The following is an 18302-nucleotide window of genomic DNA, read 5'->3' as shown; positions in this document are numbered from 1 at the left end:
TTTCCTCCTCAAAAACCTAGGTGCGTCTTATGGGCTGGTGCGTCTTATAGGGCGAAAAATACGGTAATACCAGGCACTTACTAATGTATTGTGATTCTCCATGTTGCCTCCTTTGCTGTCTGGATTCACTTTCCATCACATTATACACTGCTCGTTTCCATGGTTATGACCACCCTGCAATTCAGTGGCGGTGGCCGTGCTTGCAAACTATAGGGAAAAGCAGGAGCCTATAAGCAATCCTATGGTCCAGGCCACTTGAAAGATTGGAGCTTTTTCTTATAATGTGCAAGCATGGCCATCGCTGCTGGATTGCAGGGGGGTCGTTACTATGGAAAAGAGCAGTGTATAATGTGATGAAAAAAATAATCTAGCCAGCAAAGGAAGCAATACAGCAGATCACAATACATTAGTAAGGGCCGGGTATAAACATTTTCTACATAATAAATACTATTTGCTGAAGTGAAAAAAAGCCCTTTAAGTTTAAGTTCCCAGAGAGACTTATATAAACTTTATTATTATTTTTCCTCTCTCATTTAACTCTTTATAAAACAGAAAGCTATAATTAATATATAATCAAATAATAATGACGATGATGATGATGATGATAATAATAATAATATTATTATTAATTTAAAGGCATTACTATATTGAAAATAGTGTTTTTTTTCTTAGAAACCTGAAACCTATTACTGGTTTATTCACAGACATTAGATGATAATAAAGAAATCAGTAATATTTATTAGCTTTCTAAAAAAAATGATTCTCAATATGTTAAGGACATAGACTTTTCTTAGGAGTTAAGTGTGGAAGAAAAAAATTGTGAAGGAAACCTTGTTTCTCCCGGGATTCAAACCTGGGATCTCTACATGCAAAACCAAATGCTTACCACAAAGCTAAAGCCTTACCACATAATGATTTTTCTATGCTTAGAAAACGAACACATATTACCGGTATCTTTATAGTCATACAGTATATTGTGTCTGTGAATAGGGCCTCTTGCACACGACCATATGTATTTTGCGGTTCGCAAAAAAAGGATCCGCAAAAAATGCGGATGACATTCGTGTGCATTCTGTATTATGTGGAATGGAACAGCTGGCCCCCTAACAGAACATTACTATACTTGTCTGTAATGCAGACAATAATAGGACATGTTCTATTTTTTTGCAGAACGGAAATACGGAAACGGAATGCACACGGAGTACCTTCAGGTTTTTTTTTGCAGACCCATTGAAATGAATGGTTCCATATATGGTCCAAAAAATAAATGAGACGGACATGTAAAAAAAATATGTTCGTGTGCATGAGCCCTGAATCAGTGATATGTAGATAAGCTGAGCAGATCTCATTATGGTGAAGCTATGGTACATAGTGTGTATGATGTGTAGATGCTAGGACACAGCTCTGCCCTCAGCATGTCTTTCCTATACTTATAAGATAAGGTAACACATATTACTGGTGTCTGTATGATCATACATTGTGTCTGTGAATAAAGCAGTGATATGTAGATGAGCTTTATGAGCAGATCTCAGTGTGGTGAAGCTATAGTACATAGTGTATATGATATGGAGATGCTAGGACACAGATCTGCCCTCAGCATGTCTTTCCTATACTTATAAGATAAGGTAACACATATTACTGGTGTCTGTATGATCATACATTGTGTCTGTGACTAAAGCAGTGATATGTAGATGAGCTTTCTGAGCAGATCTCAGTATGGTGAAGCTATAGTACATAGTGTATATGATATGGAGATACTAGGACACAGCTCTGCCCTCAGCATGTCTTTCCTGTACTTATAAGATAACTCATATTACTGGTGTCTGTATAATCATATATTGTGTCTGTGAATAAAGCAGTGATATGTAGATGAGCTTTCTGAGCAGACCTCAGTGTGGTGAAGCTATAGTACATAGAGTATATGATATGTAGATGCTAGGATACAGCTCTGCCCTCAGCATGTCTTTCCTATACTTATAAGATAACACATATTACTGGTGTCTGTATGATCATACATTGTGTCTGTGAATAAAGCAGTGATATGTAGATGAGCTTTCTGAGCAGATCTCAGTGTGGTAAAGCTATAGTACATAGAGTATATGATATGTAGATGCTAGGATACAGCTCTGCCCTCAGCATGTCTTTCCTATACTTATAAGAGAACACATATTACTGGTGTCTGTATGATCATACATTGTGTCTGTGAATAAAGCAGTGATATGTAGATGAGCTTTCTGAGCAGATCTCAGTGTGGTGAAGCTATAATACATAGTGTATATGATATGTAGATGAGCTTTCTGAGCAGACCTCAGTGTGGTGAAGCTATAGTACATAGTGTATATGATATGTAGATAAGCTGAGCAGATCTCAGTGTGGTGAAGCTATAGTACATAGTGTGTATGATATGCAGATAAGCTGAGCAGATCTCAGTGTGGTGAAGCTATAGTACATAGTGTATATGATATGTAGATAAGCTGAGCAGATCTCAGTGTGGTGAAGCTATAGTACATAGTGTGTATGATATGTAGATAAGCTGAGCAGATCTCAGTGTGGTGAAGCTATAGTACATAGTGTGTATGATATGTAGATGCTAGGACACAGCTCTGCCCTCAGAACGCTGATGTCTAGCCCTGTCAATCCATGTGATTGGGGAGTGTGCACAGCACAGGGGTGTTACAAGGCAGTGCTCAAATGATTCAACTCTGTCTTTTGATGCTCCAACTGCTCATTTCTTATCAATAGAAACATATATTCCTCTGCAGCTGTTTATCGTACAGACAAAAGAAAGGTATGGCTTTAATAAGCATGATGAGCCCCGCCAGGCAGTATGTATATCTAATAGGGTTGATCCTGGTGACAGAGCTGCTTTGACTCTTGCAGGACTGCCACTCGGAATAGCTTCTGGTGAAGAGATTTTGGTATCTGCTGGGATAAATTAGTGTTGAGTTGGTTCTCATAATCTTTTCGGTATTAAGCCAATTACACATCAAATCATGTAAAATGCATTTGCTGAAACGGGAAGCTCTGTACCTTAACAAGCAGAACAGTACCATGCTTCTGTGAATGAGCCAGTGTGTACATCGGAAACAACTATCGAAAACTTTTGGTGCTTTGAAAGTGGTAGGTGGACACAAGCACAACACTACTGCCACAGCATAGAGGACCTCTCAACTGGCAGGAAGGACACAAGTTACATAAGTAGCATTAGACAAAGACACAGGTCTATCAAGTCTAACCTATAATCCTATGATGCTGAGACAGGAGAAAAAAATAAGTTGTCACAATGCATTTCTCTGTGTTGCCATGTAGGCTGGCTGCCTGCGTTCTAGTGTAGTGGCTGCAGTTGACGTGTCCTGTGTATGGTGGCTGCGGACTTTGGTGGGTGTGTGTGAACTGTGACTTCCATGTTCTCGGTGTTCTTGGTCGGTGTGTCTGAACATCAGTTTTTCCGATGTCCTCATCACACTATTCAGATCTTTGAGCCATATGTCTAGGAGATCCGTCTGTCCTGTCTCCAGGAAAGCTGTGTGCAGCGTGTATGCTATCCTGGCCAGAGTGTTTGTGGTCAGCCTGATTGTTCATCGATGTCTGATATGTCTTTGGTAATGTCCAGTTCTGTGAGTGAACACCAAGCTTCCTGCGTGTATCCTGATCTGTATGGGTTCTGCTTCATGCCTTGATCCTGAGAGTCCAATCTTGATTCTTTGTCTATGATCCGGTTTGCTGTTGACCCTGATTGTTGTCTGTTTGGTCTGCTTGGGTTCCAGTTTATGCCTTGATGCCGATTCTGAGTCTTTGATCTGGTTATTGTGACCCTGATTGTCTGATTGGTCTGCTTGGGTTCCAGCAGTGCTAATTGTTGGTGCTTGGACTAGGTCCCTGCACATAATCAGCATAGGGACGTCGTTTAGGATAGATCATCCAAGCAGGTAGTGACAGTGGTCGGGTGAGACTAGGGCTGCACTGTTCCCTGCCCTATGTCCAGTTTGATTCTGATTATCTTTGTGTTTTGCACCATATGTTTAGTCTTGTCTGTGAACGCTTCTCCAAACCCCTGAACATGACAATAGGCAGATACACTTGCCCCATGATAAGGAAAATAAATTGCCCTATTGACACAAATCTTACATTCAGAATAAATCTGCATCAATGTCCCATCTCAAGCGCCTATAACTTCAATATTTTCATATTCAAAAAAGGCATGAAGACCTTTTAACTTATACAATGAACTTGTACAATAAATCAGCTTACCACCTTGTATGGCAGAGAATTCCAAAGTCTCACTGCTCTTACCGTAAAGAGTCCATAATCTCACTGCTCTTACAGTAAAGAGTCCATAGTCTCACTGCTCTTACAGTAGAGTCCATAGTCTCACTGCTCTTACAGTAAAGAGTTCATAGTCTCACTGCTCTTACAGTAAAGAGTCCATAGTCTCACTGCTCTTACAGTAAAGAGTCCATAGTCTCACTGCTCTTACAGTATAGAGTCCATAGTCTCACTGCTCTTACAGTAAAGAGTCCATAGTCTCACTGCTCTTACAGTAAAGAGTCCATAGTCTCACTGCTCTTACAGTAAAGAGTCCATAGTCTCACTGCTTTTACAGTAAAGAGTCCATAGTCTCACTGCTCTTACAGTAAAGAGTACATAGTCTCACTGCTCTTACAGTATAGAGTCCATAGTCTCACTGCTCTTACAGTAAAGAGTCCATAGTCTCACTGCTCTTACAGTAAAGAGTCCATAGTCTCACTGCTCTTACAGTAAAGAGTCCATAGTCTCACTGCTCTTACCGTAAAGAGTCCATAATCTCACTGCTCTTACAGTAGAGTCCATAGTCTCACTGCTCTTACAGTAAAGAGTCCATAGTCTCACTGCTCTTACAGTAAAGAGTCCATAATCTCACTGCTCTTACAGTAGAGTCCATAGTCTCACTGCTCTTACAGTAAAGAGTTCATAGTCTCACTGCTCTTACAGTAAAGAGTCCATAGTCTCACTGCTTTTACAGTAAAGAGTCCATAGTCTCACTGCTCTTACAGTATAGAGTCCATAGTCTCACTGCTCTTACAGTAAAGAGTCCATAGTCTCACTGCTCTTACAGTAAAGAGTCCATAGTCTCACTGCTCTTACAGTAAAGAGTCCATAATCTCACTGCTCTTACAGTATAGAGTCCATAGTATCACTGCTCTTACAGTATAGAGTCCATAGTCTCACTGCTCTTACAGTAAAGAGTCCATAGTCTCACTGCTCTTACAGTAAAGAGTCCATAGTCTCACTGCTCTTACCGTAAAGAGTCCATAATCTCACTGCTCTTACAGTAGAGTCCATAGTCTCACTGCTCTTACAGTATAGAGTCCACAGTCTCACTGCTCTTACAGTAAAGAGTCCATAGTCTCACTGCTCTTACAGTAAAGAGTTCATAGTCTCACTGCTCTTACAGTAAAGAGTCCATAGTCTCACTGCTTTTACAGTAAAGAGTCCATAGTCTCACTGCTCTTACAGTATAGAGTCCATAGTCTCACTGCTCTTACAGTAAAGAGTCCATAGTCTCACTGCTTTTACAGTAAAGAGTCCATAGTCTCACTGCTCTTACAGTATAGAGTCCATAGTCTCACTGCTCTTACAGTAAAGAGTCCATAGTCTCACTGCTCTTACAGTAAAGAGTCCATAGTCTCACTGCTCTTACAGTATAGAGTCCATAGTCTCACTGCTCTTACCGTAAAGAGTCCATAGTCTCACTGCTCTTACAGTAAAGAGTCCATAATCTCACTGCTCTTACAGTATAGAGTCCATAGTCTCACTGCTATTACAGTAAAGAGTCCATAGTCTCACTGCTCTTACAGTAAAGAGTCCATAGTCTCACTGCTCTTACAGTAAAGAGTCCATAGTCTCACTGCTCTTACAGTAAAGAGTCCATAGTCTCACTGCTCTTACAGTAAAGAGTCCATAGTCTCACTGCTCTTACAGTAAAGAGTCCATAGTCTCAGTGCTCTTACAGTATAGAGTCCATAGTCTCACTGCTCTTACAGTACAAAGTCCATAGTCTCACTGCTCTTACAGTAAAGAGTCCATAGTCTCACTGCTCTTACAGTAGAGTCCATAGTCTCACTGCTCTTACAGTAAAGAGTCCATAGTCTCACTGCTCTTACAGTATAGAGTCCATAGTCTCACTGCTCTTACAGTACAAAGTCCATAGTCTCACTGCTCTTACAGTAAAGAGTTCATAGTCTCACTGCTCTTACTGTATAGAGTCCATAGTCTCACTGCTCTTACAGTAAAGAGTCCATAGTCTCACTGCTCTTACAGTAAAGAGTCCATAGTCTCACTGCTCTTACAGTGTAGAGTCCATAGTCTCACTGCTCTTACAGTACAAAGTCCATAATCTCACTGCTCTTACAGTAAAGAGTCCATAGTCTCACTGCTTTTACAGTAAAGAGTCCATAGTCTCACTGCTCTTACAGTATAGAGTCCATAGTCTCACTGCTCTTACAGTAAAGAGTCCATAGTCTCACTGCTCTTACAGTAAAGAGTCCATAGTCTCACTGCTCTTACCGTAAAGAGTCCATAATCTCACTGCTCTTACAGTAGAGTCCATAGTCTCACTGCTCTTACAGTAAAGAGTTCATAGTCTCACTGCTCTTACAGTAAAGAGTCCATAGTCTCACTGCTTTTACAGTAAAGAGTCCATAGTCTCACTGCTCTTACAGTATAGAGTCCATAGTCTCACTGCTCTTACAGTAAAGAGTCCATAGTCTCACTGCTTTTACAGTAAAGAGTCCATAGTCTCACTGCTCTTACAGTATAGAGTCCATAGTCTCACTGCTCTTACAGTAAAGAGTCCATAGTCTCACTGTTCTTACAGTAAAGAGTCCATAGTCTCACTGCTCTTACAGTATAGAGTCCATAGTCTCACTGCTCTTACCGTAAAGAGTCCATAGTCTCACTGCTCTTACAGTAAAGAGTCCATAATCTCACTGCTCTTACAGTATAGAGTCCATAGTCTCACTGCTATTACAGTAAAGAGTCCATAGTCTCACTGCTCTTACAGTAAAGAGTCCATAGTCTCACTGCTCTTACAGTAAAGAGTCCATAGTCTCACTGCTCTTACAGTAAAGAGTCCATAGTCTCACTACTCTTACAGTAAAGAGTCCATAGTCTCACTGCTCTTACAGTATAGAGTCCATAGTCTCACTGCTCTTACAGTAAAGAGTCCATAGTCTCACTGCTCTTACAGTATAGAGTCCATAGTCTCACTGCTCTTACCGTAAAGAGTCCATAGTCTCACTGCTCTTACAGTAAAGAGTCCATAATCTCACTGCTCTTACAGTATAGAGTCCATAGTCTCACTGCTATTACAGTAAAGAGTCCATAGTCTCACTGCTCTTACAGTAAAGAGTCCATAGTCTCACTGCTCTTACAGTAAAGAGTCCATAGTCTCACTGCTCTTACAGTAAAGAGTCCATAGTCTCACTACTCTTACAGTAAAGAGTCCATAGTCTCACTGCTCTTACAGTATAGAGTCCATAGTCTCACTGCTCTTACAGTAAAGAGTCCATAGTCTCACTGCTCTTACAGTATAGAGTCCATAGTCTCACTGCTCTTACAGTATAGAGTCCATAGTCTCACTGCTCTTACCGTAGAGTCCATAGTCTCACTGCTCTTACAGTAAAGAGTCCATAGTCTCACAGCTCTTACAGTAAAGAGTCCATAGTCTCACTGCTATTACCATAAAGAGTCCATAGTCTCACTGCTCTTACAGTAGAGTCCATAGTCTCACTGCTCTTATAGTAAAGAGTCCATAATCTCACTGCTCTTACAGTAGAGTCCATAGTCTCACTGCTCTTACAGTAAAGAGTCCATAGTCTCACTGCTCTTACAGTAAAGAGTCCATAATCTCACTGCTCTTACAGTAGAGTCCATAGTCTCACTGCTCTTACAGTAAAGAGTTCATAGTCTCACTGCTCTTACAGTAAAGAGTCCATAGTCTCACTGCTTTTACAGTAAAGAGTCCATAGTCTCACTGCTCTTACAGTATAGAGTCCATAGTCTCACTGCTCTTACAGTAAAGAGTCCATAGTCTCACTGCTCTTACAGTAAAGAGTCCATAGTCTCACTGCTCTTACCGTAAAGAGTCCATAATCTCACTGCTCTTACAGTAGAGTCCATAGTCTCACTGCTCTTACAGTAAAGAGTTCATAGTCTCACTGCTCTTACAGTAAAGAGTCCATAGTCTCACTGCTCTTACAGTAAAGAGTCCATAGTCTCACTGCTCTTACCGTAAAGAGTCCATAATCTCACTGCTCTTACAGTAGAGTCCATAGTCTCACTGCTCTTACAGTAAAGAGTTCATAGTCTCACTGCTCTTACAGTAAAGAGTCCATAGTCTCACTGCTTTTACAGTAAAGAGTCCATAGTCTCACTGCTCTTACAGTATAGAGTCCATAGTCTCACTGCTCTTACAGTAAAGAGTCCATAGTCTCACTGCTTTTACAGTAAAGAGTCCATAGTCTCACTGCTCTTACAGTATAGAGTCCATAGTCTCACTGCTCTTACAGTAAAGAGTCCATAGTCTCACTGTTCTTACAGTAAAGAGTCCATAGTCTCACTGCTCTTACAGTATAGAGTCCATAGTCTCACTGCTCTTACCGTAAAGAGTCCATAGTCTCACTGCTCTTACAGTATAGAGTCCATAGTCTCACTGCTATTACAGTAAAGAGTCCATAGTCTCACTGCTCTTACAGTAAAGAGTCCATAGTCTCACTGCTCTTACAGTAAAGAGTCCATAGTCTCACTGCTCTTACAGTAAAGAGTCCATAGTCTCACTGCTCTTACAGTATAGAGTCCATAGTCTCACTGCTCTTACCGTAAAGAGTCCATAATCTCACTGCTCTTACAGTATAGAGTCCATAGTCTCACTGCTATTACAGTAAAGAGTCCATAGTCTCACTGCTCTTACAGTAAAGAGTCCATAGTCTCACTGCTCTTACAGTAAAGAGTCCATAGTCTCACTGCTCTTACAGTAAAGAGTCCATAGTCTCACTACTCTTACAGTAAAGAGTCCATAGTCTCACTGCTCTTACAGTATAGAGTCCATAGTCTCACTGCTCTTACAGTATAGAGTCCATAGTCTCACTGCTCTTACAGTAAAGAGTCCATAGTCTCACTGCTCTTACAGTATAGAGTCCATAGTCTCACTGCTCTTACAGTATAGAGTCCATAGTCTCACTGCTCTTACAGTAAAGAGTCCATAGTCTCACTGCTCTTACAGTATAGAGTCCATAGTCTCACTGCTCTTACAGTATAGAGTCCATAGTCTCACTGCTCTTACCGTAGAGTCCATAGTCTCACTGCTCTTACAGTAAAGAGTCCATAGTCTCACAGCTCTTACAGTAAAGAGTCCATAGTCTCACTGCTATTACCATAAAGAGTCCATAGTCTCACTGCTCTTACAGTAGAGTCCATAGTCTCACTGCTCTTATAGTAAAGAGTCCATAATCTCACTGCTCTTACAGTAGAGTCCATAGTCTCACTGCTCTTACAGTAAAGAGTCCATAGTCTCACTGCTCTTACAGTAAAGAGTCCATAATCTCACTGCTCTTACAGTAGAGTCCATAGTCTCACTGCTCTTACAGTAAAGAGTTCATAGTCTCACTGCTCTTACAGTAAAGAGTCCATAGTCTCACTGCTTTTACAGTAAAGAGTCCATAGTCTCACTGCTCTTACAGTATAGAGTCCATAGTCTCACTGCTCTTACAGTAAAGAGTCCATAGTCTCACTGCTCTTACAGTAAAGAGTCCATAGTCTCACTGCTCTTACCGTAAAGAGTCCATAATCTCACTGCTCTTACAGTAGAGTCCATAGTCTCACTGCTCTTACAGTAAAGAGTTCATAGTCTCACTGCTCTTACAGTAAAGAGTCCATAGTCTCACTGCTTTTACAGTAAAGAGTCCATAGTCTCACTGCTCTTACAGTATAGAGTCCATAGTCTCACTGCTCTTACAGTAAAGAGTCCATAGTCTCACTGCTTTTACAGTAAAGAGTCCATAGTCTCACTGCTCTTACAGTATAGAGTCCATAGTCTCACTGCTCTTACAGTATAGAGTCCATAGTCTCACTGCTCTTACAGTAAAGAGTCCATAGTCTCACTGCTCTTACAGTAAAGAGTCCATAGTCTCACTGCTCTTACAGTATAGAGTCCATAGTCTCACTGCTCTTACAGTATAGAGTCCATAGTCTCACTGCTCTTACAGTAAAGAGTCCATAGTCTCACTGCTCTTACAGTAAAGAGTCCATAGTCTCACTGCTCTTACAGTAAAGAGTCCATAGTCTCACTGCTCTTACCGTAAAGAGTCCATAGTCTCACTGCTCTTACAGTAAAGAGTCCATAATCTCACTGCTCTTACAGTATAGAGTCCATAGTCTCACTGCTATTACAGTAAAGAGTCCATAGTCTCACTGCTCTTACAGTAAAGAGTCCATAGTCTCACTGCTCTTACAGTAAAGAGTCCATGGTCTCAGTGCTCTTACAGTATAGAGTCCATAGTCTCACTGCTCTTACAGTACAAAGTCCATAGTCTCACTGCTCTTACAGTAAAGAGTCCATAGTCTCACTGCTCTTACAGTAGAGTCCATAGTCTCACTGCTCTTACAGTAAAGAGTCCATAGTCTCACTGCTCTTACAGTATAGAGTCCATAGTCTCACTGCTCTTACAGTACAAAGTCCATAGTCTCACTGCTCTTACAGTAAAGAGTTCATAGTCTCACTGCTCTTACTGTATAGAGTCCATAGTCTCACTGCTCTTACAGTAAAGAGTCCATAGTCTCACTGCTCTTACAGTAAAGAGTCCATAGTCTCACTGCTCTTACAGTAAAGAATCCATAGTCTCACAGCTCTTACAGTAAAGAGTCCATAGTCTCACTGCTATTACCATAAAGAGTCCATAGTCTCACTGCTCTTACAGTACAGAGTCCATAGTCTCACTGCTCTTACAGTAAAGAGTCCATTCTCACTGCTTATACAGTAAAGAGTCCATAGTCTCACTGCTCTTACAGTATAGAGTCCATAGTCTCACTGCTCTTACAGTAAAGAGTCCATAGTCTCACTGCTCTTACAGTATAAAGTCCATAGTCTCACTGCTCTTACAGTAAAGAGTCTATAGTCTCAATGCTCTTACAGTATAAAGTCCATAGTCTCACTGCTCTTACAGTATAGAGTCCATAGTCTCACTGCTCTTACAGTAAAGAGTCCATAGTCTCACTGCTCTTACAGTACAGAGTCCATAGTCTCACTGCTCTTACAGTATAGAGTCCACAGTCTCACTGCTCTTACAGTAAAGAGTCCATAGTCTCACTGCTCTTACAGTAAAGAGTCCATAGTCTCACTGCTCTTACAGTATAGAGTCCATAGTCTCACTGCTCTTACAGTATAGAGTCCACAGTCTCACTGCTCTTACAGTAAAGAGTCCATAGTCTCACTGTTCTTACAGTACAGAGTCCATAGTCTCACTGCTCTTACAGTACAGAGTCCATAGTCTCACTGCTCTTACAGTACAGAGTCCATAGTCTCACTGCTCTTACAGTAAAGAGTCCATAGTCTCACTGCTTTTACAGTAAAGAGTCCATAGTCTCACTGCTCTTACAGTAAAGAGTCCATAGTCTCACTGCTCTTACAGTAAAGAGTCCATTCTCACTGCTCCACGCTGGTTGCTATGAGTAGGTGTTAGTTTTGCTGTCAGTTCTGATAAGGACTATCCACAGAAGATGAGGCCACAGAAGAGGAGGTGGTGAAATTACTGCTTCTTAGGCTCCATTCACACGTCCGCAAATGGGTCCGCATCCGCTTTGTAATTTTGCGGAACTGGTGCGGACCCATTCATTTTCTATGGGGACGGAATGGAGGCGGACAGCACACAGTGTGCTGTCAGCATCCGCATTTGCGGAGCGCGGCCCCGATCTTCAGGTCCGCAGCTCCGCAAAAGATAGAACATGTCCTATTCTTGTCCACAGCCTGCGGACAAGAATAGGCATTTCTATAGGGGTGCTTGGCGGGTCCGCAACACACCACGGACGTGTGAATGGAGCCTTATCGGGGTTCTCCGAGCTACTCTCAGAGATTTCAGAAAAGCCAGGCAATAGTGTATGACAAAAAATCCTCTTCAGCCCTGTCTGGAGCGCCTGTTTATAAACTGCACTTCTAGTATACCGCCGATGACTGCTGAGAACAGTGGTTGGCTGCAGCAGTCACGTGCCATCTGAAACGAAGAGCCGGTGTCCAGAATGTCACCACTGCAGCCAATCACCAGTCTCCTGCTCATGCGTGCTTGAACAGTGCATCATTGAATGGCCACTTCCGCTCCGGCAGGGACCCTAATCGGCTGGAGCTTGAGCCACACGGTGGAACGGCGGCACATGTTACTGGTTGGGTTCTGCGGCTCCTAGGCCGGAGAAGCCGTTTATCTCCCTGCAGCAGAGTGGACAGTTGTGGGTCATAACCTTCATAAGACTTTACAAGAAGCGGACAGCTGACCGGGGTCGTGCACATCAGCTGGAAGGACGTCATTCAGGACATGCTCTCTGGGTGGGGGTTGATATTGGGACTTTGTACCATGTTTTCTGGGCCATCTATGAGGTGTGACCCTTGTGCATCTACCAGAACGGCCAGTAGAAGTTTCCTTCTCTTTGGGGCTCCTCATGTTCCATCAGTTCCATGTCTGATGCTTTTTACTTCAAGCTCCTCCATCATTTCATCATCTAATTACAGAACACTTTTAGATTCTATGTGGTAACTGTCACTTTGCGGCCCCTGAACCCCCAGCATGCTGCCACGTGCAGTGGCTGGGATGTTGCTAGTAAATGATCCTGTGAGACCCACCTGATGGGGAGCAAGGTGCAGCAAGGCGTCTGGTCTTCAGCTCCATATAATGCCCAAGACTTATCTCCAGTAAATTCTTCTTTTCTTCTTGAATCCCTTAAGGTTCAGTGCAAGACTGACCAAAAAAAAAACGACACCGGGGCCAGACATGCCTTGTTGCAGCTTCACATATCCCGCCGTCTCCATGCATGTCCCCACTGCCAGTAGAAATTACCAGTGTGGTCCAGAATGTTCCATATACTCATTCATTGACCTCTACAACATGAGGATGAAGGCACCTCATGCACCTTCCTTGTGTTGCTGGGGAAGGTCGATAAATGACCGGAATGTGCTTTCCATCAGTGGCTGGATACTCTGAGTATACAGAACCTTCCGGACCACAAAGAACTTTGTAAAACTGAAGCAAGCTTCTTGATGAATGTATTGAGTGCCATGGTCATTTCTACTGAGACTGTCCGGCGTCACAAGCCCTCCACGTGGCACCACCACATTCCTGGAGTGCAGGTGACATTGTTTATAACAGTATCAGCACTACCAGACAATCAATTGCCTCTGCAGCAAACAGCAGGAGACCACTGAGGCCACTGACTGGGGCAGGAACCAGAACCACCAGAGGCAGGTGCCACAGCACTGGAACTGGGATGCTTGACGGTGTATTTTTTATATTTACAGCATGCTCCCTTACAGTTTTTGACTACATGGCCTTCGTTACAAAGCTGAACCCTAGCTACATAATGGCATGCTGGAGGCTGAACCACCCAAATGCAAGTAATGCGTGCCTTAAGAGCCGTTCGAGGGTGAATACATTTGCACTAGACGCCACCACGCTGCAGACTTGGAAGCCCAGATCTTGGATCTAAATAAGCAGCTTGAAATACACTGCTCAAAAATATAAAGGGAACACAAAAATAACACATTCTAGATCTGAATTAATTAAATATTCTTCTGAAATACTTTGTTCTTTACATAGTTGAATGTGCTGACAACAAAATCCCACAAAAATAAAAAAAATAGAAATCAAATTTTTTAACCCATGGAGGTCTGGATTTGGAGTCACCCTCAAAATTAAAGTGGAAAAACACACTACAGGCTGATCCAACTTTGATGTAATGTCCTTAAAACAAGTCAAAATGAGGCTCAGTAGTGTGTGTGGCCTCCACGTGCCTGTATGACCTCCCTACAACGCCTGTGCATGCTCCTGATGAGGTGGCGGACGGTCTCCTGAGGGATCTCCTCCCAGACCTGGACTAAAGCATCTGCCAACTCCTGGACAGTCTGTGGTGCAACGTGACGTTGGTGGATAGAGCGAGACATGATGTCCCAGATGTGCTCAATTAGATTCAGGTCTGGGGAACGGGCGGACCAGTCCATAGCATCAATGCCTTCGTCTTGCAGGAACTGCTGACACACCCCAGCCACATGAGGTCTAGCATTGTCTTGCATTAGGAGGAACCCAGGGCCAACCGCACCAGCATATGGTCTCACAAGGGGTCTGAGGATCTCTCGGTACCTAATGGCAGTCAGGCTACCTCTGGCGAGCACATGGAGGGCTGTGCGGCCCTCCAAAGAAATGCCACCCCACACCATTACTGACCTAATGCCAAACCGGTCATGCTGGAGGATGTTGCAGGCAGCAGAACGTTCTCCACGGCGTCTCCAGACTCTGTCACGTCTGTCACATGTGCTCAGTGTGAACCTGCTTTCATCTGTGAAGAGCACAGGGCGCCAGTGGCGAATTTGCCAATCTTGATGTTCTCTGGCAAATGCCAAACGTCCTGCACGGTGTTGGGCTGTAAGCACAACCCCCACCTGTGGACGTCGGGCCCTCATATCACCCTCATGGAGTCTGTTTCTGACCGTTTGAGCAGACACATGCACATTTGTGGCCTGCTGGAGGTCATTTTGCAGGGCTCTGGCAGTGCTCCTCCTGTTCCTCCTTGCACAAAGGTGGAGGTAGCGGTCCTGCTGCTGGGTTGTTGCCCTCCTAAGGCCTCCTCGACGTCTCCTGATGTACTGGCCTGTCTCCTGGTAGCGCCTCCATGCTCTGGACACTACGCTGACAGACACAGCAAACCTTCTTGCCACAGCTCGCATTGATGTGCCATCCTGGATAAGCTGCACTACCTGAGCCACTTGTGTGGGTTGTAGACTCCGTCTCATGCTACCACTAGAGTGAAAGCACCGCCAGCATTCAAAAGTGACCAAAACATCAGCCAGGAAGCATAGGAACTGAGAAGTGGTCTGTGGTCACCACCTGCAGAACCACTCCTTTATTGGGGGTGTCTTGCTAATTGCCTATAATTTCCACCTGTTGTCTATCCCATTTGCACAACAGCATGTGAAATTGATTGTCATTCCTAAGTGGACAGTTTGATTTCACAGAAGTGCGATTGACTTGGAGTTACATTGTGTTGTTTAAGGGTTCCCTTTATTTTTTTGAGCAGTGTACTTCGGGCCATTGCAGACCTGGAGCGAGGCTTAGACCTCACTGCGCAGGCGCTGACTGGGGTCAGTGAAATGGAGGTGGGGGGAGGAGGGCAGGATCAGGACTATCAGGTCAGCAGTTGGGTTAATGTAGGAAGAAGGGGTAGAGGGAAAAGTCCCCGGGAGGCTAGTCTTGAGCTGGCACGCCCTAGTAAATATGCCTGTTTGGCTGATATTAGGGTTAGAGCCAGCAACACTGCAGCAGGGCGTTTCTCCTAGCACCCAGGAGGATGACCGCTGCAGGAAGGATGGGAGTAGTAGTGCAGAAAAGGTCAGAGGGATGCTGGTGGTAGGGGACTCTATTATTAGGCGGACAGAGAGGGTCATCTGTTGCAGAGACTGTGAATGCCGAACAGTGTGCTGTCTGCCAGGTGCTCGGGTTCGGCATATTGCGGATCGGATTGACAGATTGCTGGGTGGGGCTGGGGAAGACCCGGCGGTCAGGGTACACATCGGCACCAATGATGGGGGGAGATGGAAGGTCCTTAAAAATTATTTTAGGGAACTATGAGAGAAGCTCAAGTCCAGGACCTCCAAGGTAGTGTTTTCAGAAATACTACCAGTGCCACGAGCGTCACCAGAGAGACAACGGGAGCTTAGGGGTTAAATAAGTGGCTCAGAAGCTGGTGCAGGAAGGAAGGGTTTGGGTTCATGGAGAACTGGGCCGACTTCTCTGTCGGTTACAGGCTCTACAGTAGGGACGGGCTGCACCTCAATGGGGAGGGTGCAACTGCCCTGGGGGAAAATGGTTAGATGGCTGGAGGAGCTTTTATACTAGGATGTGGGGGAGGGTGGGGGGTCATACTAATAAGGGGGTAGATAGTGTAGATAGAGAGTGGGATATAGAAGGGGACAGTGGGGGCTGGGGTTAGTGAGGAAAGTAAGGAGACTGGGCAGAACACGACACCGATGAAATACAGAACTGCTGGTGACAAGAACCTGTTACATACAAACATCAACCAAGGTAACCAAAAATCCCGGATATTCACTTTACAGGTAAAAGTCATTTAATATGTATTTTCACAAATGCCAGAAGTCTAGCTAGAAAAATGGGGGAGCTGGAGGCTGTGGTACTAGAAGAGCACCTAGATGTAGTCGGTGGGGCTGAGACATGGCTGACTCCTCACATGACTGGGATGTTAATATTCAGGGTTTTACACTATTTAGGAAAGACCGGGTCAATAGAAAAGGTGGTGGCGTCTGTGCCTGTATGTGAGGAGGGTTCTGAAGACCAGTGTGAAAGAGGCAATTGTGGGTGAGGATGTGGAAACCTTACGGGTGGAAGTTCAAAGGGATATAAGCACTGAAAAAAATAACACTTGGTGTAATCTATGGACCTCTAACATCACAGAGGAGATGGAAGCTCAACTGTATAACCAAATAGAGCGGCTGCACAGGTGGGTACAGTGCTCATAATGGGAGATTTTTACCTTCCCAGACATTGACTGGGGTCACGGTTCTGCCTCAACCGCAAAGGGGAGAAGATTCCTCAACTTGCTGCAGGACCACTTTATGGGCCAGTTTGGATCTGGTAAGTTCTAATGAAGCAGAGCTCATTGGAAATGTTACTGTACAAGAAACACTGGGTAATAGTGACCACAATATAATTATATTCCCCCTAAACTATAAGAAGCTAACTCCATCAGGCAGAGCAAAGACACTGAATTTGAAAAAGGCTAATTTCCCCGGGTTGAGGGCAGCATTTCAGGGCATAGACTGGGAGCAGCTACTGTCACATAATAATACTGAGGACAAATGGGAGAGCTTCAAATCCACATTGAGGAATTGCACTAAAATTTTTATTCCTTTAGGTAACAAGTATAAGCGGCTAAAATTAACACCCCCCCCCCCGCCCCATGGCTGTGGATGTAGAGTAGAAGCCTGGACAGAGGGGCAGCTGTGGATGTAGTGAGGTTAGTAGAAGCCTGGACAGAGGGGCAGCTGTGGATGTAGTGAGGCGAGTAGTAGCCTGGACAGAGGGGCGGCTGTGGATGTAGTGAGGTAAGTAGTAGCCTGGACAGAGGGGCGGCTGTGGATGTAGTGAGGCGAGTAGAAGCCTGGACAGAGGGGCGGCTGTGGATGTAGTGAGGTAAGTAGTAGCCTGGACAGAGGGGCGGCTGTGGATGTAGTGAGGTAAGTAGTAGCCTGGACAGAGGGGCGGCTGTGGATGTAGTGAGGTGAGTAGTAGCCTGGACAGAGGGGCAGCTGTGGATGTAGTGAGGTTAGTAGAAGCCTGGACAGAGGGGCAGCTGTGGATGTAGTGAGGCGAGTAGTAGCCTGGACAGAGGGGCGGCTGTGGATGTAGTGAGGTAAGTAGTAGCCTGGACAGAGGGGCGGCTGTGGATGTAGTGAGGCGAGTAGAAGCCTGGACAGAGGGGCGGCTGTGGATGTAGTGAGGTAAGTAGTAGCCTGGACAGAGGGGCGGCTGTGGATGTAGTGAGGTGAGTAGTAGCCTGGACAGAGGGGCAGCTGTGGATGTAGTGAGGTAAGTAGTAGCCTGGACAGAGGGGCGGCTGTGGATGTAGTGAGGTAAGTAGTAGCCTGGACAGAGGGGCGGCTGTGGATGTAGTGAGGTGAGTAGTAGCCTGGACAGAGGGGCAGCTGTGGATGTAGTGAGGTTAGTAGAAGCCTGGACAGAGGGGCAGCTGTGGATGTAGTGAGGCGAGTAGTAGCCTGGACAGAGGGGCGGCTGTGGATGTAGTGAGGTAAGTAGTAGCCTGGACAGAGGGGCGGCTGTGGATGTAGTGAGGCGAGTAGAAGCCTGGACAGAGGGGCGGCTGTGGATGTAGTGAGGTAAGTAGTAGCCTGGACAGAGGGGCGGCTGTGGATGTAGTGAGGTGAGTAGAAGCCTGGACAGAGGGGCGGCTGTGGATGTAGTGAGGTGAGTAGTAGTCTGGACAGAGGGGCAGCTGTGGATGTAGTGAGGTAAGTAGTAGCCTGGACAGAAGGGCGG

The sequence above is a fragment of the Bufo bufo genome, chromosome 3, assembly GCF_905171765.1.
Source record: "Bufo bufo chromosome 3, aBufBuf1.1, whole genome shotgun sequence".
Lineage (NCBI taxonomy): Eukaryota > Metazoa > Chordata > Amphibia > Anura > Bufonidae > Bufo > Bufo bufo.
This window is presented reverse-complemented; position numbering follows the sequence as displayed.